Raw genomic sequence first — 23,574 nt, 5'->3', positions numbered from 1 at the left:
AGCACTACCCCCCCACACACACACACACAGTGATTTCTCCTTGCTGATACACATGACCTGGATCTACATCACAGACTGATTTACAGATGCTCAACAAATGGTGTTATTCCAGGAAGATTCGTATATTATAAGGGACCACAATGGGCGTAGTAATTACAGAAGTGTCGATTGAATTGTCTGTGGTGTGGACATGGCCCCCATCCTAACTGGGCCCCCACCACCCTCACTTCCAGCCCCGCAATGCAGACCCGATCACCTGGCTGATTATTTTTCGGCATCCTCCGCCACTACTGCCGACTGCAAACGGATCAATATTTACTCAATAGCAATGTGTGTTATATTAGGAAACAGAAAAAATAACCCAGAACAAACATGCAACTCAATTCAAAGAGCTGTGAAAGCCCCTCCTTGAGGTTATTATCTTTCTCTGCAAGCAAAGGCAGAAATAGTCTGCGGCTACCTGTGCTGTGGTTGCTCCTGGTCCCTGAGAACAAATCACACGGCTGCGATGCCAAGGCAGCGGGCAGGTGGGATTAGTGTCTCCTCGGCACCCAGGACAATGGACACGGAAAGAAGCCCTGGGCTGCAGGCTGCCACAGATGGGTCTCAACGTTCACTGTGCACAGGACCAGCTCACTCCAGCCCAGCCCCAGCTTGCAATTGTATTTGTCCCTGTGAACAACGTGTGCCAAGATGGAGGTCGTAAGGGGCAGTGTGTTTATTTCACGGTCGGTTTATTTCAGGGTTGGGGTGAGAAGCCTCCAAGGGAAAGGCTGGTTACTGCTGGGGAACCCAAGAAAGTCAGGATGAGAAAATGGCCCCTATAGATGGCCGGCCAGCCTGCCTCCCTTCTTCCCTTTGTCCAGAGAGCTGTCTGGGCTGGGTGTGCCTTCTCCTCTCCCCTCGGTGCCTCCTTGGCCCTGCCCCTGACCCAGGCAACACACCTTCCCTTATCCCTTCCCTGCAGCCCCTGTTGGGGACTCAGCAAGATTTCACTGCAACCCTAGCACCTTCACCTCCAGCTCTGCCCCCGTAGTACCTGGGCTTCCTCCTGGTACAGTTTGCAGCGTTTGGGTCAGGATCTGACCCTGCGCATCTGACTCTCCACTAGACTGGAGCTCCTTGAGGACCATGACAGCATCTCGTCACCGATGCACCCCCAGTGGCTGGCATGTGCCTTGCCCACAGTAGGTGCTCATGTGTGCTGAACGGATGAACAGAATGTTTGGAATTGACAACAGTTGACAGTTTTGTTTTTTTTTTTTTAACGCTTATTTATTATTGAGAGACAGAGAGAGGCAGGGCATGAGTGGGAGAGGGGCAGAGAGAGAGGGAGTCACAGAATCTGAAGCAGGCTCCAGGCTCCGAGCTGTCCACACAGAGCCCGACGCGGGGCTCGAACCCACCAACCGCGAGATCGTGACCTGAGCCGAAGTCAGACGCTTAACTGACTGAGCCACCCAGGTGCCCCAACAGTTGACAGTTTTCAATGCAAATGTACTTTGGAGAAGAAGGAGCCTCACTTATGCCTTCCCAAACCCCCCTGGGGTGATTAACTTTCTAAAGAAAGGGCACAGACAGATATCTGTCCCCGAGGTCCCTTTGGGGAGACAGTGTTGTTTCTAAGACACGTCTCAGACCACCACCTTGGAAAGCAGGCTACCGCGCTCGCAACTGTAATGTTATGTGAGGGACACAGCCCACAGGGCCCTGCCTGGGGTCCTCCTTTGGCCCTGCAGCCAGGGTTTAACTCAGATTCCATGCCCCTGCTGAGTGTGAACAGAGCACTTCTCACCTGGCCAGACTCCAGCATAACCTCCAGAACCATCCTTCCTCTCTACCCAAAGAACTGAATGACTAAGACCCTTTTAGCAGTGGCCACACCACATGTGCCCAAGTGTCCACCAAGTTACCAGTCTTCTGGAACGCCCTTCTCCTTAATAACCAAATTAAGGACCCAGTTCCCAGTTTACATCACACGGTTCTTAAACCTCTTCATTCTTAAAATTACTGCTTAGTTGTCTAGGTTGTCGAACATGCCTTTCCAGGAGGCTTGGTTGTTAAGGGATGCATCGCATCTTGTTCCTGAAGCTTCCTTCCCATACCTTTCCACAAGGAATCGTTGAGCACTCTCTCTCTCTCTCTTCTTGGGCCACTTAGACCTCCAATGTTGTGAAGGTATTTTCCTAACTGCACATCTTTTCTCTCCTTCTCTCTTGTCTGTTCGAAGATCACAAAGCCACTTTCCTGGCCTGTTAAGAATATCCCTTCAAATTCAGAAAACAATCAGTCTGCTCGGGTGGGCTACAATTCGACTTGTACATGAAGAACAATTTATGTTCTTATCACCCTCATTCTCGCTATTCTGGAAGAAGCTCCAGGCCTAACACTGCCCCCACCTAACAGCCCAAAAAAGGATTTTCCCAAGCAAAATTGGAGGCTTCTCTTTGCCAAGGATGTCTCTCCACGGCACACTCCCCATCCTTCCCCTAACTAGAATGTAGAAACGACTCCCGATTCTTTAGTATATGTGCTGCCGAAGCGAGCACAACTCCCGATTCTTTAAATAGCAAATGTTACTTCTCTGTTTGTTGAGATAGCTATCCGTACCTTTGTATCACGGGCCCCGGTGAGGGAGAAACCCAGAACCTCCACCCAGAAAAACGTTTATAGTGCCACCTGCCACAGTATGGAGGAAGGCTTGGTCGGCCTGAAAAGGAGCCTGGAGAGGTCATGTGCCCCCAGCCTCCTGCCCCCGAGCTCCCACCACCACACCGTACAACAGACTTCCCTCCCATTCTGAACCATACCCCAAGACTTCCTTGGCTTAACCTCCTTGCTAAAGCCTCCTGCTGATCTCAAACCCACTTTTCTCTCTGGCCCACAGGAGGGTCAAGTTGTCATCAACCTCTTTCTAATGACTTTTGCTTCATCCCAAGATCAGGGAGCCGCTCGTTTGATGGGATATGCTCAGATTCCACCTCCAGGGAGCTGGGACTGAGACAGGAGGGAACTGACCCAGCAAGAGCACTGCTAGGAATTTACCCAAGGGATACAGGAGTGCTGATGCACAGGGGCACTTGTACCCCAATGTTTACAGCAGCATTTTCAACAACAGCCAAATTATGGAAAGAGCCGAAATGTCCACCAACTGATGAATGGATAAAGAAATTGTGGTTTATATACACAATGGAATACTACGTGGCAATGAGAAAGAATGAAATCTGGCCTTTTGTAGCAACGTGGGTGGAACTGGAGAGTGTGATGCTAAGTGAAATAAGTCACACAGAGAAAGACAGATACCACATGTTTTCACTCTTATGTGGATCCTGAGAAACTTAACAGAAGACCATGGGGGAAGGGAAGGAAAAAAAAAGTTAGAGAGGGAGGGAGCCAAACCATAAGAGACTCTTAAAAACTGAGAACAAACTGAGGATTGATGGGGGGTGGAAGGGAGTGGAGGGTGGGTGATGGATATTGAGGAGGGCACCTGTTGGGATGAGCACTGGGTGTTGTATGGAAACCAATTTGACAATAAATTTCATATTAAAAAAATGAATTCTGGGAAACTCCAATTCCAATGGAAACCATGCAGGGCAGCAGGGCAAGTGCATGCAAAGGGGAACCCAGTAGAAATCTAGGTGCATTTTCCTGGTTGTCTGTTCAGTAGCATGTCGGCTCTTGCAAATCAGGCTTGGGTAGCAAATATTGATAGGAATTAACACTTTTATAGCTTTGTAACATGCCAAACACTGTTCTTTTTTTTTTTTTTAAGTTTATTCCTATTTATTTTGAGACAGAGATAGAGAGCAAGCAGGGAAGGGGCAGAGAGAGAGGGAGAGAGAATCCCAAGCAGACTCCCCACTGTCAGTACAGAACCCGACATGGGACTCGAACTCACGAACCGTGAGATCATGACCTGAGCCAGAGTCAAGAGCTGGATGCTTAACTGACTGAGCCATGCAGGCGCCCTAACAGATACTGTTCTTTGTTCCCAATGGCAATTAGCTTTGTTAATTCCATGTTACATATGAGGAAACCGAGGCACTATAAAAGGGATAATTTGCATATGGTTAGGTAACTTTGGGTCCCTGTCCAGTTTTGCCGCCTAGGTAAGAGGTTATAGGGGAGAGGGGCCTTGTCAGTAGACAATGTTTTCTACCCCTAGAGACTGGTACCCCAGGAATCCGCATATCCGGATTCAATAAGTGTCTCTAACTGGGTTCTTTCCCAAAGAACAAATGGCTTCTCTCAACCAGATTCATTTAAGTATGAAAAATTTGGTACTCTTGGGGCACCTGGGTGGCTCAGTTGGTTAAGTGTCCGACTTTGGCTGAGGTCATGATCTTGCAGTCTGTGAGTTTGGGCCCCACGTTGGCCTCTGTGCTGACAGCTCAGAGCCTGGAGCCTGCTTCGATTTCTGGGTCTCCGTCTCTCTCTGCCCCTCCCCCACTTATGCTCTGTTCCTCTCTCTCTCTCTCTCTCTCTCTCTCTCTGTCAAAAATAAATAAACATTAAAAAATTTAAAAATGTGGTACTCTGTGTATTTCTATAACCTGCATCAAATATCCTTTGTATTAGAGACAAGTCCAAATTCAGAAGTAAATAAAAAACTTTAGATAGAAGTGAGTTGCCCTTTCTAATAGCTCTGATTTTGCCCCAGAGTATGTGGAAATGGACAGATATACATATTAATGTCAACAATGCACATGACATTGATCGCACAATTTATTAGGCTACATTGTAGTCATTTATTTGCCCATTGGTCTGTCCCAGTGGACCATTAACTCAAGGACAGGGCATGGGTCCCCAGTGCCTGGCGGAATCACTTGTTAAATATTTTTTAAATAAGTGAATAAACAAATTAACAAATGAAAAAAGAAACACATGGGTGAGTGAATGTGGATGTGCCCCCGAGCCCCCACATGTACGTCATATGTAAGTTGTATTCGAAGTAAATCTCAAAAAGGAATGATATCAATGCTAATGAACAGTTCGGCTTGTTTGATTATTTTAAATTTCTTTTTCCTACAGCAAGACGACTTCAGATACAGGGACCCAGGACTTCCGGGTGATTGATTGGTCCACAGGACCAATCAGAGCTCCCACTTGCTCCAAAATTGATGGCCCCAGCCCCACCGTGGTACCGCAGTTTTTCATTATATGAAATGGAAAAGTGATTTAATAATTCTTTCTGTCTTATATTGCTTTAAAGAATTTCAGACAGTTAAAAATTGCATGGATTTTTCCACCATCTGTGTGAGAGCGGGGGAAAAAAGGCTGGTTTTGTTTTTCCTATTTTTAATATGAGCCAGATGAAACAAAAAGATTGTTTCCCTGCAAACTATAGGTCAACTACCTATAGAGGCTCGGGGATGCTCCGTAAGTTATCATATTATCTTTCTTCCTTGACAGGATACCATTAGATGGTGTATCATTTCAACATTTATTATCTCTCACGTCCTTTTATCTTCACACTAGGATTTCTTTTAAAATTCCGATCTGTGCGTTTGGTTTCATTATACACCACTGTCTTTTACCAAACCAATTTTTGAGTGGCTTTCAATATTCTTCAGCTTCACATTTGTCATATCAGCTTGAAACAGTGCCCTAGTTATGTCTGTTTTAGCTTGTTTAAAAGAAGCCTCGCCAGGGAATGAAGTGCTGGGAGATCACACCTTTAAAGGTGAGCATTAAGCGTCCCGGAGAGATGGAAACGGCTCAGTGGGGAAAGGCAACCATTGCAGAAAATGAAACAAAAATGTGGAAACCAAATGCAACAACCGGTGTTGGTTTTTTAGGATAGCGTCAATTGGTTTAACATCTGGAGGCATTCCGTAGACTACAGCAATTTTCTCCTATGGCCCGTGTGGGGATACGTCCTGATTCACAAATGGGTTGCCCAACCCAAGTGAAAAGTGGTCCAGAGTTTCCACTGCTTTCAGAATCAGCAACATAAAAAGCTTCTAGAAGAATACCAAAAATAAATAAATAAATAAAAATGCTTCCAGCTCACTCTACTTGGTTGAAAACAGGACAGCCTATGTTTACTTGACTACTAGTGGCCCTGTGAAGCATCGTGTCACTGTCTTAGGATGCTGAGGGCTTTTTCAGGGTCTAGTTCGATGTCTTCATTTCTACCATAGCTTTACTAAGCTAAAGGGATTTCCATCACAGGAAATTTGAAGGGTTTTGGAGAAATGCTTCCAAGTCTCTGTTGCAATATTGTCAATTAGAGTTGTGTGAAGCATAACAGATGGGCGGGGACTGGGAAGTGTCATTTCAACAGAGCGAGGCACCAACCAGAGCAACGCAAGGCCCTGACGTCATCGTACGCACGAGTTCCCCCACACACTGCTGCCCCCATATCGGGCTGATGCAGAAAGGAGGCTTCAAACAAAAGGTAGGGGTACACAGTCATTTTTATGTGTCAGAGTGAAATGGACATTTTAGAAAAAAAAAGAATCTAGAACAATGCCCGATTCAAGGAATTGGGTGTGAACAAACAACAGAAATCCAAGGTGAAGCAAAAGCGGGTGAGGGGTGCCATAGAGACAAAAGAAAGGTGATTTGAAATGTTGGAGACTGGATTTGTTTCCTCTCAGGCTGCCATATAAATTAGCATAAACTGGGTGGCTTAAAACAACAGAAATTTATACCGTCCTAGTACTAGAGGTTAGAAATCCAACCCCATGGTGTCGGCAGGGCCGTGCTCCCCCTGAAAGCTCTAGAGATGAATCCTTCCTTGTTTCTTCCAGCTTCTGGTAGCTGCTGGCAATCCCGGAAATTCTTTGGTTTATTGTATTGGTATTTCTCCAATCTCTGCCTCCTTCATCACATGGCTTTCTCCCCGTGTGTGTTTGAGTCTCTATGTCTCCCCATATAAGGGCACCAGTCATTGGATACAGGGCCCACCCTAATCTAGTAGGACCTCATCCTAACTAATTTCACAAATCTGTAAAGACCCTATATCCAAATAAGGTCACATTCTGAGTTTCCAGAAGAGCACAAACTGGGGAGGGGGGGGGGACACACTACTCCATCCAGGACAGAGATCAGTCATAATCTTGGAGAGCTTTGTAAATTTTCTCAGTCCCATTTGAGCTCTCAACCTTTATAAACATGTTCCTTCCAAGTTCCTAAGTTTCACAGTACTCTTCAGACAACAAAGATAGATCCCTAAATCCCGAACACGTTTGTATTGGATCCAGTATGCTTTGCCTCTAGGACAGATTGAAGCTTCCTACTTTGACAATCTGACCCCAAAAGGGTTTTGGCTAGTAACTATGGTCAAGTTGGTCTCAGACCTTAACACCAGGTGGGATGAGTTGAGGAAGAATTTTTTATGATGTGAAGGTTCCAAGTACCTCTTGGATTGAATACCAGTCAACAGAAAGCATTTATGGAATCCTCTATAACACATAGAGGGTGTTCAACAAAAGTAGAATTGAAGGCTAAATTATGATTTGATTTTTGTTTAGACAATTTTGTACAATTATTATACCAGTTGAGTTTATATTAAGCCATAAAAGAGAATCAAAATAAGAGGCACTTAAATAAGGCAGGTTATTTCTCCCTTTCTGTAACATGGAAATCCAGATGTGGGTGGTCATCTGTCTATGCTTCATGGAAGCCTTAGGGACCTGGGCTCCTTTCAACTCACCACCTACTATGCCTAGCAACACGAGGCATCATGTTCATGGTCCAATATGGCAGCATCCATTTGCCAATATGAAAGGGTCACGAAAAGGGCATATGCCAGATCGCTTTTAACTTTGGGTTTAGAGGGCCCGGCATGCTGAATCAGCTGGTCATTCCTTCAGCAGAGCCTAGCCATTTCTTGCCTGCCGTCTGAGTTTAGATGCTGAATGCATGAGAGATATGTACCTTCATGGTCTGCTGAAAAATCGGTAGGCACCTATATTCGTTTGACACATAAAGTTACTATTCTTATTTTTAATTATGAGATACAATTTGCATATAATAAAACAAATGTACCCATTTTTCATTGTACAGTTGGATGAGTTTTGACAAATATAGATTCTCCTGTAACCACCACCCCAACTGAGGTATAGAATATTTCTGTCACCCCTAAAAATTCTGTCTTGCTCACCCTAGTCGATCTCCCTTCCCCACTCCAGGCAAACATTGATCTGGTTTCTATCAATATAGATTTTTTTTTTCCTATTTGACAGCCTCATATAAATGGAATCAGGTGGTGTGTGTTCTTCTCTGGCTGGCTTCTTTTGCACAGTAAAACATGTTTGAGATTCTTCCGTGTGTATGCATCAGGAATTTGCTCCCTTTTTATTGGAGGCAATAATCCGGTGTGTGGATGGTTTGCTCATCCATTATGTTACCCACAGACGTTTTGATGATTCCCAGTTTGGGGCTATTGTGACAAAGCTGTTCTGACCAGCTTTGTAGAAGTCTTCGTGTGAACATATGTTTTAATTTCTCTCAGGTATATACCTAGGAACGGAATTGCTGGCTTGTGTAGTATACGTATGTTTAACTTTATAAGAAACAAAAACTGTTTTCCAAGGTGTTTGTACATTTCACCCTCCGATCAACAATGTATGAGAGTTCTAGTTGTTTCTGTCTCTCTGTTCTCTAGCTGTTCTGTTTCTGTGCTGTCAGCACAGAGCCTGATTCAGGGCTTGATCTCACGAACCTGAGAGATCATGACCTGAGCCAAAATCAAGAGTCAGATGCTCAGTCAGCCAACTGAACCACCCAGGCGCCCTCTCACTGTGATTTTAATTTTCATTTCCCTGATGACTAGCAATGTTGACCATTTGTTCACAACCTTATTGATCATTTTCTATCTTCTTTTGTTAAATGTTCAAATATTATACCCATCTTTTTGGGTTGTCATCTCAGTATCATAAAAGTTATAAAAGTTCCTTATATATTTTGGACACAAGTTCTATGACATATGTATGCATTATGAATATTTTCTTCTAAGAAAAATTTTCTCCTGGGGCGCCTGGGTGGCTCAGTTGGTTAAGCATCCAGCTTCGGCTCAGGTCATGATCTTATGGTCCACGGGTTTCAGCCCCGCATCAGACACTGTGCTGACAGCTCAGACCCTGGAGCCTGCTTCCGATTCTGCGACTCCTTCTCTCTCTGCCCCTCCTCCACTCTCTCTCTCTCTCTCTCTCTCTCTCAAAAGTAAATACACATTAAAAAATTAATTAAAAAATTTAAAAAAGATTTTCTCCCATGCTTTTTTCTAGAACTTTCATAGTTTTAACTCTTATAGTTAGATCTATAATTCATTTCACATCTATCTCTTCACATGGCATGAGATAGAGGCTGCAGTGGGTTTTCTGTTTGTTTCTCCTTATGAATGACCAGTTATTACAGCACTGTTTGTTAAAAGGAGTATACCTCTCTGTTGAATTAACTTAGTATAGTCATTAAAAATCAAATACATGTGCATCTATTCATGAAGTCTCTATATTCTGTGTTATTGAAGAATATGTCCACCCTTAAAAAGCACCATGTCGTCTTGATTATTACATCTCTGAAATAAACCTTTAAATCAGGCAATGTTAGTCTTCTGTCTTCCTCCCTATCAAAGTTGTTTCAGCCCTCCCATGTTCCTTATCTTTCTGAATAAATAAAATCAGCTTGCCAATTTTAAAATAAAAAGCCTACAGGTGATTTTTTTTTGTAGACGTTGACAACGTGGTTCTAAAAATTGTACGGAAATGCCAAAGACCTAGAGTAGCCAAAACACCTTTGAAAGAAAAAAAAAAAAAAAAAAAACAAAGTTCAAAGACTACCATGACCTGACTTCAAGACTTAGCACAAAGCTACAGTCATCAAGACAATGGGATACGGTACACATCGAAACCATATAAACATGTCAATAGAACAGAATAGAGAGTGAGTTTAGAAGCAGATGTACACAGAGGCAGACAATTGATTTTTAGTAACGTGGCAAAAGCAATTCAGAACAAATTGTGCTGGATTGGATACCCACATACAAAGAAAAATTAAGATGTGTGATATCTGTTATGGACCAGCTGTTTGTGTCTGCCCACCCCCTTCATATGTTGGAAGCCCTATCCCCGCCATGTGATAATATTTGGAGATGCGGCCTTTGGGAGGTAATTGGGACTAGATGAGGTCATGAAAAAAAGGACCCCCAAATTCGGATTAGTGGCCTTATAAGAAGAGGAAGAAATCTCTCCCTCTCAATCTCCTTTTTCTCTCTCTTTCCTCCCTCCTGCCCCTCACAGGTGCTCACTGAAATAAGGCAATGTGAAAAACGTAGCAAGAAGGTGCACATCCATAAGTCGGAAGAGAATCATCACCAAAACCCAACTCTTCTAGCACGCTGATCTTGACTTCTTAGCTCCAGAAGTATGAGAAAATAAATTTCTGTTGTTGAAGCACCCAGTCTGTGATCTCTTTTAGGGCAACCCTAGTAGATTATGACACTATCGTTAGTCATTAAGGAACACAATTTAAAACCACAGAGAAACCACTGCCCACTTACTAGAACGCTAAAATTTCAAGGACTGACCATACTATGTGTTGTAAGAATGTGAATGAACTAGAACCTCTATACACTGCTGGTGGGATCATAAACTGTTATGACCAGTCTGGACAACAATTTGACAATTTCTTAAAAGCTTACCTATACATCTCCTGCAAAATCCAGACATTCTACTTTTAGGTAACTACGAAGAAGAAATGAAAGCATATGACCATACAAATATCTGCACACATAAATCTCTTTGCAGCTTTAATGGTGAAAGCTCCAAACTAGAAACAACCCAAATGTCCACCAACAAGTAAGTAGTAAACAAACTGTGGTATATCCATTTAATAGATTTCCAATCAACAATTACAGAGAATAAATATTGATCTATTCTGACAACGTGGATAAATCTCAAGGTAATTACGGTGACTGAAAGAAAGATATAAGAAAGTACATTTATATAAAATTGCAAGACAAACAATGTATAGAGATAGCAAATCAGTGGCTACCTGGATGGGAGGGGTTTGGAAATGAGTAAGAGGGAGGACTTCGAAGAGGCACAAAGGAATTTGGGGATGATGGATATGTTCATTATCTAGATCAAGGGTTGACCAACTTTTTCTGTCAAGAGCCAGACAGTGAATATTTTTCGCCTTTGTAGCTATATATTTAGTCTCTGTCGCAACTACTCAACTCTGCCATAGAACAAAAGCAGCCACACAATATGTAAATAAATGGTTTTCCAGTAAAACTCTATTCGCAAAACAGGTGGTCAGCTATATTTGGCACGTAAGCTACAATTTGCCTACTCCTGATCTAGACTGTAGTAGAGGTTTCACAGGTGAATTTAGCAAGTTGTGCAAAGTGTGTGATTTGTTCCATGTCAGTTACACCTCAGCAAAGTTATTAAAAGAATAGAGGTCAGAAAAACAAAGTCCCTGAATCTGCTCGTCTTGGTAACCACAACCACCCAACTCTCCTCTTGAAAATGACTGCACCCCCATTTCGTTTAGATGGGACTTGTCCGATGCTCCCCCATAAGCAAAGCATACTTTCCCACCCAGGTGAAGGCAGTTCATTGTAATGACATATTTTGCTTCACTAGTTACGCTTCTCCCTTCCACCTTGAGAACAGAGTCCCACATGAGAGGACACGTGGAGCCAATGTGCATACAGCTTAGATCAGATTCTTTGTCTACCCATAATCAACATTAATGTAACAAGAAGTGAATGTTTGTTGTTGGAAGCCGCTGAGATACTGGGATTGTTTTTTCTACCACGCGGAAAACCAATACACTTGCCCAATACGCTAAAGAGCCCTCAAGTTTGGCTTCTCAATCCTTTCTTGAATGATGTTTTACACACATTCACTAACTCACATTTATCGGACGCTTGCCATACACCAGTCACTGTGGCAGGCACGACTGACACTGAATATATCCACTGCCTCTGTTCATTATTTCCCTATACAGTCTAATGAGAAACACAGAGCGAGAACATAAAAATGTGAAAAGGCATAGCGGTCGTCTGAATGTGATGAGAGCCAAGAGCACGGGGACCTTAGGAACATGAAGGAGAACAGCCCCGGACCAAATAGAGGGAGTTGAAGGCACCGACGGACAGATCAGAGAAGATTCCTCGCGGCACTAGACATCTGAGCTAATCCTGAAAAGCGGAATAAGAGTGTGCCAGGCCAAAGTAGGCACAGACGATGCGGAGAGGAAGTTGTCCTGGGCAGTGCAAACATTGCGGGCACAAGTTTGGAGATGAGAGAAAGCCTATTTTACTCCTTTCTCTGTGTATCTGTTAATGACTTTTCATCACAATGACTCTTGAAAAGTTGTACCACTTCCAGATAGCACCTCCCTCTTATTAAAAAAAAATTTTTTTTAATGTTGATTTTATTTTTGACAGAGAGAGACAGAGCATGAGCAGGGGAGGGGCAGAAAGAGAGGGGGACACAGAATCTGAAGCAGGCTCCAGGCTCTGAGCTGTCAGCACAGAGCCCTTCGTGGGGCTCAAACTCACGGACCGCAAGATCATGACCTGAGCTGAAGTGGGTCACTCAACCGACAGAACCACCCAGGCGCCCCATCCCTCTTATTCAATGTGCAAGTTGCTCACCCCTCAACATTGCAAATAAATATGTTGGAAAAAGTGAAGGTTCGACATTATGGTTCCAGGCAAAGACTCACTCAACAATTTACCTGACACCACATTTTCTAGTTAAAGAATACCACTGGGGCCAAAATTGAATTCACATCTGAATGAACCCAAAGCCTTGGGCTTTATGAACACCAAACAAGAGGTTTGAGTCCACAGAGGTAGCACCTTCTGTGGTGCTTTTTGGTCTGTTAAGAACATGCCTTATTTCCATGTGCCTCGATGCACTAGTATAATTAGCCTGTATTTCCTTTAAAGGTGTTTTGCTTTGCCACTGCTTTTTTAAAGCACATAACTTGATCGCACGATACCACAGGTTCCCCCAAAGTTACGTCAGGTCTAAAAAAAATAATGCATTAAACAAAGGGTGGGTGATGGGTATTGAGGGCACCTGTTGGGATGAGCACTGGGTGTTGTATGGAAACCAATTTGACAATAAATTTCATAATAAAAAAATAATAAAATAAAATAAAATAATAAAAATAAATTAAAAAAAAGAAAGCACTTTCTCAAGAATGACTCCTTCGCTTCCACGAGCTTCCATCTACTATCTGGTCTTTGATTCCTCCTTTGGTAAATACCACAATTCTTCACTTTACTCACAAATAAAGTTGATTGATTTACTTTCAAGTTGCTCTTATGACTTAACAGGAAGTGGTCTTAGGACCAGGCGGGAGGGGGACGCGGAGGTGATTTTTCCCACACCACCGAATGCTTCACAACACCAGCTGGGTATCCGACAATTCGTCTCAGTTGTGACACTATCTACTAGAGACAGCATGAGATCCCACTGGTGAAGGGCTCAGTGCTACAAGGCTACCTCCTCCCAGCCCCTTTCAGAAGCCAGTCTGAAGGCCAAGCTGTCACCTGGGCTTCTGACCAAGCTGTTATAGACTGGAGGTTCCAATGGACGCCCCCTCCTCGGGTTCTGTTAATTTGTTAGAGTGGCTCCAAAAACAGAAATATTTAACTTACTAGATTGCAGGTTATTATCAAAAGATGGAAGTCAGGCACAGCCAGATGGAGTAGACGTGTAGGCAAGGTGCAGAGCAAGAGGAAGCCAATCTCCCAAGTCTTCACATAGTCACCAACCCAGAAGCTCTCTGAACCCCATGCTTTTGGATTTTTACGGAGGCTTTGTTATAGGAGCTTGGTTGATTAAATCACTGGCCATCGGTGACTGAATCGGCCTCCCCTCCTTTCCTCTGCCCAGGAGGTAAGTGAGGGGGCACTGAACGTTGCAACCCTCTAATCGTGCGGTTGGCTCTCCTGGCAACCAGCCCCATCCTTGAGGGAGGGCCGAGCCTCACCTCATTAACATAACAGGAGGCACCTTTCCTTGGTTTCATCATTCAGGACATTCCAAGGGTTTGAGCAACCCTGTGCCGGAAATGGGAACCAAGACCCCGATACGTATTTCTTATTATAAATCACAGTATCAGAAACTTATTTTCATTGTTTGGTTGACACAATTTTCCCTTGGTGAAAATTCCGGAATGAAATTTACCATAACTTTTCCTCCCAAAAGAAGCGAAAGATGTCTGCATTCAACAGTCTGTCTCTCTCTCTCTCTCTCTCTCTCTCTCAGAGACAATGAGTGTTTGGGGGAACAAATTAAAGACGCTGAGCAAGGGATAGGTACACAATGTGTCCTGATTCCAACTGGGGACACAATGAAAATGTACAGGAACCCAGGTTCATTTGTCTCTCTCAACCTTTTAAGGGATGCGAGTATGTGGTCCCCCGTGCTCGGCCACCCCTCACCCTTCGCCCAGCCATCTTGCTCACACCGTCTTGGCTGCACTGGGTCCCTTTTATCCCACCTCACCCAGCTGGGGGCTGTGCATCTTTGAGTCCGATTCTCCCCCCGGGGTAAAACGGGGCAGCAAAGCAGACAACACCCAAATGCTACGACACAGGAGTGGAAGGGAGAACCCCATGAGCCCCCTCCCTCAGGTTACTATTTTGTCTGTGTAGGTACAGCTGGAAAATTGACTACATGTATTGCATTTCTGTAATATCTCTTGACTTGTCTAACCTAATCCCACACTTCTGCTTCTGGTTTCTCTTCACACTTGCCTGTGGCTGCACTCTATTCTCTCTGTCCTCAGGATCCTCCTGCCCCTTCCCTCACCCTCTCTACCTACTAGAATATTCAGAGCTTTGAGGCCCACAGCATGTGTCTCTTCTCTGCTGTACTTTTGTACATATATAATGAATACAGATGTGGCCGGAGATGGTTCCACAAGGGTTTTATTTTAGGCCCCCAGGTAGAACCAATGAAGGTCAAGGTTCTCTGAACCCCAGTGGTGCCAGCCCAGCGTTTTAGCACATAGGGTGCTCTGTTGTGCTGAGAGGAGACCATTTCTGCAATGCTACCAATTAGTTGTATGACTTACTTACCTCTAGGGGACCCAGCTCACCCCACCATTTAACGATACAGGATAGTTAAAATAAAAAATGCTGACCTTTGCTGTCTCTTCTGAGTCTGAATGCCCGGATGCCGGTAAACAGCTTGCTACCTGACTCTGCTGGCAGAGGACATCGTCTAAAATTGATTTTTAATCCTAAAATCCTCTTGTGCTCCTTCCCTTCCAGAATTGTCTCTAAATGGACCAATCCAAAAACTGGCTTTCAGTGGGTGACGGGCATGGAGGAGGGCACCTTTTGGGATGAGCACTGGGTGTTGTATGGAAACCAATTTGACAACAAATTTCATATATTTTTTTTAAAAACCTGGCTTTCAAAAGTCCATCAGATTCTGTGCACTACCTATATTTGTAGTTGAACTCCAGTGTCTACCATTGTTACCACTGTGTGTGTAAATACACACACACACACACACACACACACACACACACCACTTGGACCATACCTAGGACACAATTGTTGTTTAATAAATTCTCAAGGATTGACTTTTGCGTGTATGTACTTAGCAAGGTCATAGGAGGAAAGAGATGAAGGGAAAGTTTCAGACAAGAAAGAATGGAAAATATGAGGCCACTGTATAAGTGTTCCACGGGTATAGAAATCAGAATATTTGAGATAGTCTAGAGAGGGATGTCGCTAGGGGCAATGACCTGAAATCAAGTGGAGGAAACGTGGAGCTGAGCAGCAAATTTCCCAGTTGGCCTGTTACACCAAGCTTGACAGCCCCAAGGAGCCAGTGGAAGCTTGTGTCATTAAAAACCTCTTGCAGTTACACGCTGCTAATGGGAATAATCCCATTTTGCTGGGATTAGAGAATGTCTGTCTCTTAGACCCAACAGCTCGCCCCCTTCCTTTTTCTAGGTAAGAACACGGGACCCAGAGAAGGGAAATCACCTTTCCTCCGCATGACCTCCAGGTCACCACTGGCAGTTCGCAGCCCCCTCCCCCCTCCTCCCTGCTGTCTAGGAAACGTCTGGTACATTTAACAGCTCCCTTTCTCTGGTGGCCCCCTTTCCGCAGCTGCCACAATCCTAGCCACCCATCTTCCGAGTGCTTCTCCAGCACCTGAGTCAGGGCTGTCTGGAGCAGGGTGGCTCTCAAGGTTCGGCCCAGCCTTCCGTCTTCTCGCTCCTCCCCTCCTCCCTGTGTGATCACGACCCCTACCACAGTGTCAGCATTCCCCAGGGGACGGCCCTGTCCTTGTCTCTTGTCTCTTGTCTCTTGTCTCGTCCTAGAGCTTGAGGATCTCCATCTGGCCGCCCAGCAGGTCTCCCTTTGCGCGTCTCACTGGACTCTCAAAGCCCGCACCGCCCGACCTCAACACCCACCCACACGGCTCTCGCTTCCTGCTTCCCCATCGCGGGATTGACGCCACATGCCTTTGCGCTTCCAGAACGCCTCTGACGCCATGTCCCCCTCCAAGTCATGTCCGTGCCGCCTTCTACACATCTCTCACCTCACCCATCTCCATGGCCAGCGCCCTGGTAGGGCCACCACCACCTCCCACTTGGGCCCCTGCCGTCCCCTCCCCCACTTCCTCAGCCCCATCTTGCACCTGCCGCCATTGTGCCCCCCCAACCCCCCACAACTAGGTCTTTCCTGCCTCCTGACCCTCCAGCCCCTCCCCACTCCAGTCGCCATCCATCCCTCAGGTCCCAGCTTAGAATTTGGAAAACACAGCCTCTGGGCAGCGTCCCCTGACCCCTCCAAGAGTAGCAGTCTCCAGGTCAATTGCTCTCCCTGCATTCTCCTTCTCCTCTATCATTACGTCACCACAGAGATCTTAAATGACTCATGCAATGTGTGCCTCCCCCCTCCCCCCTGGACCATGAGCTCCAGGAGGACAGGGGTCATGCCTGTCTCCTTTGTTCCTGTGCCCCTGGGCCAAGCACGGAGCATGGCATGTAGCTGATGTTCAAGAAGAGTTTTGAAAAAACAAGCAACATGATGGCTGTTGTATGTTGGTCTCACGGGAGGCTGTTTTTTTTCCCGCCTTTCTTTGTGGTCTCCCTTTAAGGCGGAGGATCAGATAATGAAAACACCGATAATGGAGTGTGAGAATTTACCCAACTCATACACTCATTGAATGTAGGGGTCAAGCTTGGGGACATGTCAGCCAAGCAGGTGGTGCTGGGAGACGGGACTCTGGAAAGGCAGGGACTCAGTGAATGTGCACTGGGAACCTGAAGACATCATGCGTGATTCTCATAGAACAGAAGGCACATTTCTTGTCCTGGAAAAGCTTAAAGTCCTCAGAAGAGAACTGAATAGATGCCTAGAAAATAAAGTTTATTTATTTATTTTGAGAGAGAGAACACATGAGTGAGCAGAGGAGGGACAGAGAGAGAGAGAATCTCAAGCAGGCTCCACACTGTCAGCACGGAGCCCGATCCACGCTCGACCTCATAAACCGTGAGATCATGACCTGACCGGAAACCAAGAGTCAGATACTCAACCGACTGAGCCACCCAGGTACCCCTGGATGCCTATAAAATAAAAGACATAGCCTGGAAACAAGAAAGCTCTCTTTGAGCCCAACCTACATGCTAACCTTCGCTGTGTGTCCTTGGCTAGTTATTTACTCTCTCTAAACCTCAGCCTCTCCCTCTGGGAAATAGAAATAAGCCCAGCGGGGGGCGTCTGGGTGACTCAGTCAGTTGAGCGTATGAGTTCGGCTCAGGTCATGATCTCACGGTTCATAAGTTTGAGCCCGACATTGGCTCTGTGCTGACAGCTCAGAGCCTGGAAACTGTTTTGGATTCTGTGTCTCCCTCTCTTTCTGCCCCTCCTGGACTTGTGCTCTGTCTGTCTCTCTCTCAAAAATAAATAAAACATTAAGAAAGAAAGAAAGAAAGAAAGAAAGAAAGAAAGAGTAAGAAAAAGAAAGAAGGGAGAAAGAAAGAAAGAAGAAAGAGAAAAAGAAAGAAAAGAAGAGAGGAAAAATGAAAGATAGAGAAAGAAAGAAAGAAAGAAAGAAAGAAAGAAAGAAAGAAAGAAGAAAGAGAGAGGGAGGTAGGGAAGGAAGGAAGGAAGGAAGGAAGGAAGGAAAAGAAAGAATGAGAGATAGAGAAAGAAAAAGAAAAGAAAAGAAAGAGAGAAAGAAAGAAAGGGAGGAGTGAAAGAAGGAAAGAAATAAGGAAGGAAGGAAGGAAGGAGGGAACGAAGGAAGGAAGAAAGAGAAAGAAGGAAGAAAGAAAGAAAGAGAAAAAGAAAGAAAGAAGACAAAAAGAGAAAGAATGAATGAATAAGAAAGAAAGAAAGAAAGAAAGAAAGAAAGAAAGAAAGAAAAAGAAAGAAAAGAAAGGAAAGAAAGAAGGAAAGAAATAAGGAAGGAAGGAAGGAAGGAAGGAAGGAAGGAAGGAAGGAAGGACGGACATCAGTGTGGCCTGAGTCAGAGGGCCACCGTGAAAATAAAGTGCTCTGTGTGAGGTCATGTTGTAAACTGTAACCCACCTTCAGAAAGTGAGGGGCTGGACAGTGGGAGGACGTAACTCCAGGAGGGGCTTATTTACCTAGAAAACTCAAGTGCTTTTGACACCACAAATTAACCTGGGCTCTGGACACAGGCAGCACCAGGACATCAGTCAGACTCCGTGAGGACCCTGGGGCCTGAGGAGGTCCGTGGGGTGGAGACTGTTGTGGCACAGGGCAGGACCCGTGGGGAGCAGAGCAAGGGCTTGCTGTCACCTGCCGCTCTGCCCAGGCTGAGTCCCGCGTGGGACTTGTTCAAAGCTGTCACTCTAATTACAGCTCTCCTGGACCGTCTCCTTCCCTTACCCGGGCCCCAGAACCCCATGGCTGTCTGCTACGTGACACAAAATCCCTTCTGACTCACTTTAGATCCCTTGTCTAAACGAACCAGGGATGGTCAGAATCAGCCCTGGTTTGTATGAACCCAGCACCTGCCGTTTCCAGAGGTCCCGAAATTCTTAGAATTCAAGGAACTGCCGTTAACTTCAGTATTAAAATAAAGGAGGCCCGATACCCCCATCTCATGTAAAATGGGAAATTCAGCATTTCCTCCACTCTGTACCTTCAGGGATTCACAAACCCGGGGAAAGTCTTACCTTTTGTGATAACGCCCCGCTCCTTGTTCCTGCTTCTGCCAAATTGTCTCCTTCATACCTCACCTACCGCATCTAGAATCTTCTCTCCGTGGCATTCTGATCTAGATCCAACCGGCAACCAGCCTTTTGCCTTGATTACCTGGAGCAACCCGCATCCAAGTCTGTACATACAGCTGGGTTGTGCCGAAGAGGGAGCACGGGGGATTCTCAGCCTAGCAAACAACCAAAAACTCAAATGGGCAGCCAAGTTCCTAGAAGGAACTGGTTCCCTGAGCCATTACCACCCCGGAGAATTACCTGCTGGATTCTTCACCTCAGGCCACCTGGTATCTTGCCACATTGGGGGGCCTTTGCTTCCTGAAGATCCTTCTATGAAACCATGGCGCAGAGGGGTTAATGCTGGAGTTACATGGCCTGAGAGCAAATGAGACCAGTGACCAGTGATTCTGAGCAAAATGTTTAATCTGCCTGTGACTCTGTTTCCCCACCTATGAAATGGACACATTAGTTGTGTATACTATTGTTGCGCTCACGGAATTAAGACAGCCCAGCACTTAGAACAATGCCTGGGCTATCAGCCATTATTGTCGTCTTCTGTCCATCTGCACACTGCTTCTCATCTGCCTCCGGAAATGACAAAACAGGATAGAATCAACTGGCAAAAAAAAAAAAAAAAAAAAAGGAGCCCTGTGAGTGATCAGCGAGCTTAGATGTCTCCCCTAGTTCAGACAGCGTGGCCTTCCAGGACTTTAAGCCCAAGTTTTGAAAGTGTAAACCAAACACCTTCTGCTTTAGAATCACTCAGGGAGGTGCACTGGGTGGCTCAGTCGGTTAAGCGTCAGACTTCGGCTCAGGTCATGATCTCACGGTCTGTGAGTTTGAGCCCCGTGTCGGGTTCTGTGCTGAGAGCCTGGAGCCTGTTTCGGATTCTGTGTCTCCCTCTCTCTCTGACCCTCCCCTGTTCGTGCTCTCTCTCTGTCTCAAAAATAAATAAACGTTAAAAAAAATTTTTTTTTTTAAATAAATTATTTTTTTTAAATAAAACAAGCTCAGGGAGCTTGTTACAAATGCAGATTCCTGGTCTTCTCCTACCCACTGAGTCAGCACCTGGCCTGGGCTTCAGGACTCTGCATTTTAACCCCCACTCACTCACCCACCCAATCCAGCAGATTGGGAGTCACGTAGAGTCAAGCCCGTGGGCCCAGGGAGGCAGAATGCCAAAGTCACAAAGAGTGATGGCTCCGGGGACAGACGCCTGGATGCTAATCTCAGCTCCACTTACTGATGGCTTTGTAAACTTGAGCACATGGCTAAACCTCTCTGGGCTTGAATGTTTTCATCTATAAGATGTTATAGCGCTTCACCTAGTTAAATAAGTAAAGATCTCCAAACAGTGCTTGGCCACGGCAAATGCCAGATGAATGCTAGCCATTTTTTACTATCAGAAGAGAGACCATGCCTAAGGGCTGAATACTCCCTGAGCCACAGCTTCCTGGACTCTGTGTTGGGAGACAGGACATGGCCTGCAGCCTCTTGCCCTTGAATCCCAGTGTGCTAAGCCACAGACCAACAGTGCTCCTGTATTTTTTTTTGCTTCCCTGTGAAAATCTGTTAAAAATCGCCAGCTTATCCAGTTCAGGGCATAGAGCAGTGGTTTTCAACCTTTGCTATGTACTAGAATCGCCTGGAGAGTTTTAAGAACTACTGATCCCTTGGCCCCATCCTCAAGGGTCTCGTATCATTGTTCTGGGATTTGACCTGGGCATTTGGAAGCTTCGAACGCTTCCCAGGTAATGCCAATATGCGGCCGAAGTTGAAAAGCACTGATAGAGGGTAGAGTTACAACCCAGTGATAGGAGGTAGGATATTCCCAGGGTAAGAAGGGGATATGATCACTTCCACTGTCAATCTTTCGGCACAGAGATGGGCCCTCTGGCAGGAAATCTCAGTAATTTAGAGGCTGCTCTTAAACCTGCAGAGTGGGGACTCTCATATCTTTCTGGGTTTTGTGGTCCTGGAGCTGGTGGCAAGTTCAAAGGCAGCCTCTTCCATAGGAAATCAGGCTGGGGATTGAATAAGGTGGCAGTGGCCCCCAAAGCGTGGCTTGCTCGGGTGGTTCTGGTTCGCGCTCTCTCGGCAAGGTTGCGGCTAATTTAGGGCTGTAGTCATCTGAGGGCGTGACTGGGCCAGATGGTCCTTGCAAAGGTGACTCATTCGCTTGGCTGCTGGCGGGAAGCTTCAGCATAGCCACGTGGGTGGATGTCTCCATAGGCTACTTGAGTATCTTTACAACATGGTGGCTGGCGTCGTTCAGTGCAAGTAAGAGGGACACACACACACACACACACACACACACACACACATACACACACACAGAAAGACAGAAGGAAAGGGAGAAGGGAAAGGAAACCACACTGAAGTCACACACCATCCCCTACTGCTAAATCTGTGGTCAGAAGCAAGTAACTAAAATCACACTCAACGGGAGGGGAATTAGCTTAGCCTCCATCTTGGGAGGAGGGGATTGTCAAAGAATTTACGGACACATCCAAACCCACCACACTCTTCACCCGTAGGTTTCAACTAAAATGACTTCTCTTCCAGGAAGAGGCCCGTGACCCAGAAGCATGCAAAGGGGACCCAAGCTGTCCGCTGGCCTTCTGCAGCACCCTTTGCCTATCTCTGTCACTATTCTTTGCTCTCTGCTTCACTCTCCATCTCTAGCCCCGTTCTGGAAGAAAGCAAAAGTGGAAATTTCCAAAGGGCAGAGACTGAGTCTCCCTCGTGGCCATGTTCCCAGTGCGTGTTGCAGGGTTTGCTCCGGAGAAGAGTCTCCAAATGTTCGTCAGAGTGGCTCCAGCACTGCTACCAGATGAGCGATCCTGGGTGAGCAAGGCTTCTCTTCGTCTGGCCTCCAACCATGTCGGAGTCTAGCGCACGTTTCTGTACAGCCTAGCAGCTGGCTCCTAAGACAGCAGAAGCAGAAGCCGTCAGGCCTCTTAAGGGCTAAGCCTAGAACTAACACAATGTCACTTTTCCCACACTGTGCAGGTCACAGGGCCAGCACGGATTTCAGTGTGGAGAAAACAGACTGCCCCTGCATGAGAAGAACGGTCTGTGTTTGCAAGGGATGGAAGGAATCGTCGCTAACCATTTCTAGCACCGCCACCGAAGAAACGTGGAAAAATCGTACAATTAAACAAAGGACGCGAGATCTGTCTTTACTGGTGTTTTACTTGCAGCAGTCCTCAAAGCCTTTTAAATACCCTTGGTCATTATGAGCCTCCAAGAAGGCAATATTGTCCACAAAATTGTCCAAACTTACTGAACCACAGACACACTCGTTGTTCTTTTTGTTTGTTTGTTTGTTTGTTTGTTTTTCATCTTGGCAGAACTGGTATCACTCAAAACCCAAGATCTTTAATGGTGCCTCCGGCCTTAAGATCGTTTGGTTTCCAAATGGAATCGGTTTTGCCAATATTGATGAGAAAGAAAGAAAAAAAAAATGGCCAAGTCACAGAGCCCCTGGCTGCAAGTTTCTTTGGCACTGTAAGGTCTGTGGAAAGAGGGTATCCTTGGGGCACCTGGGTGGCTCAGTCGGTTAAGCAGCCGACTTCGGCTCAGGTCATGATCTCGCAGTCCGTGAGTTCAAGCCCCGTGTCGGGCTCTGTGCTGACAGCTCAGAGCCTGGAGCCTGTTTCAGATTCTGTGTCTCCCTCTCTCTCTGACCCTCCCCCGTTCATGCTCTGTCTCTCTCTTTCTCAAAAATAAATAAACGTTAAAAAAAAAATTTTTTTTTAATAAAAAAAAAAAAGAAAGAGGGTGTCCTCTTTTTTCCCTGGTTCCTTAACCGCCTCCTTTTTGGCTAATTGGACTCTCTGATCCCACCCCTTTCCTGCTGTGGGTAGTTCTTGTCTTGGCTAAGGGTCTGAATATACCATCTGAAGTGAAAGAAGTGATACAGAAACATCACCCTGGAACTTTGCATAAATAAATAAATAAATAAATAAATAAATAAATAAATAAACAAACCTCCCGATACCTCCCTGCTTTCTGGAGAGCCCAGCTGAATTGTCTTTATCAGCTTGCCGGTGGGAGCCAGTCCCGCCCATCAGCGGGGTTCTGCCTGGTACCTGTTCCTCCCCATCCCCAGCTGGGGTCTTGCATGGATGCGGGCACCCTCCCCTGAGCTAAGCTCTCTACCTGCTGAGACACCTCTGACAGGGAGGGACACACGGGGGTGGGGGTCAGGTCCTGCTGTTCCCCGGTGCACTCCAACCTACCTCTCATCCCAGGGAAATTCTTGATGAGTTCCTAGGATCCCACAGGTTGGGGCTGAGATGAGAGCTCCCCATGGGGACACGGCGGCCTGTAAATTCATGGATAGAAGGTTACTTCCTCAGGGCCTGCTCGTGGTCA

This window comes from Herpailurus yagouaroundi, unplaced genomic scaffold (genome assembly GCF_014898765.1).
Source record: "Herpailurus yagouaroundi ecotype Mexico unplaced genomic scaffold, PumYag 140, whole genome shotgun sequence".
In the NCBI taxonomy this organism is placed as follows: Eukaryota; Metazoa; Chordata; class Mammalia; order Carnivora; family Felidae; genus Herpailurus; species Herpailurus yagouaroundi.
Note: the sequence above shows the minus strand (reverse complement) of the source record.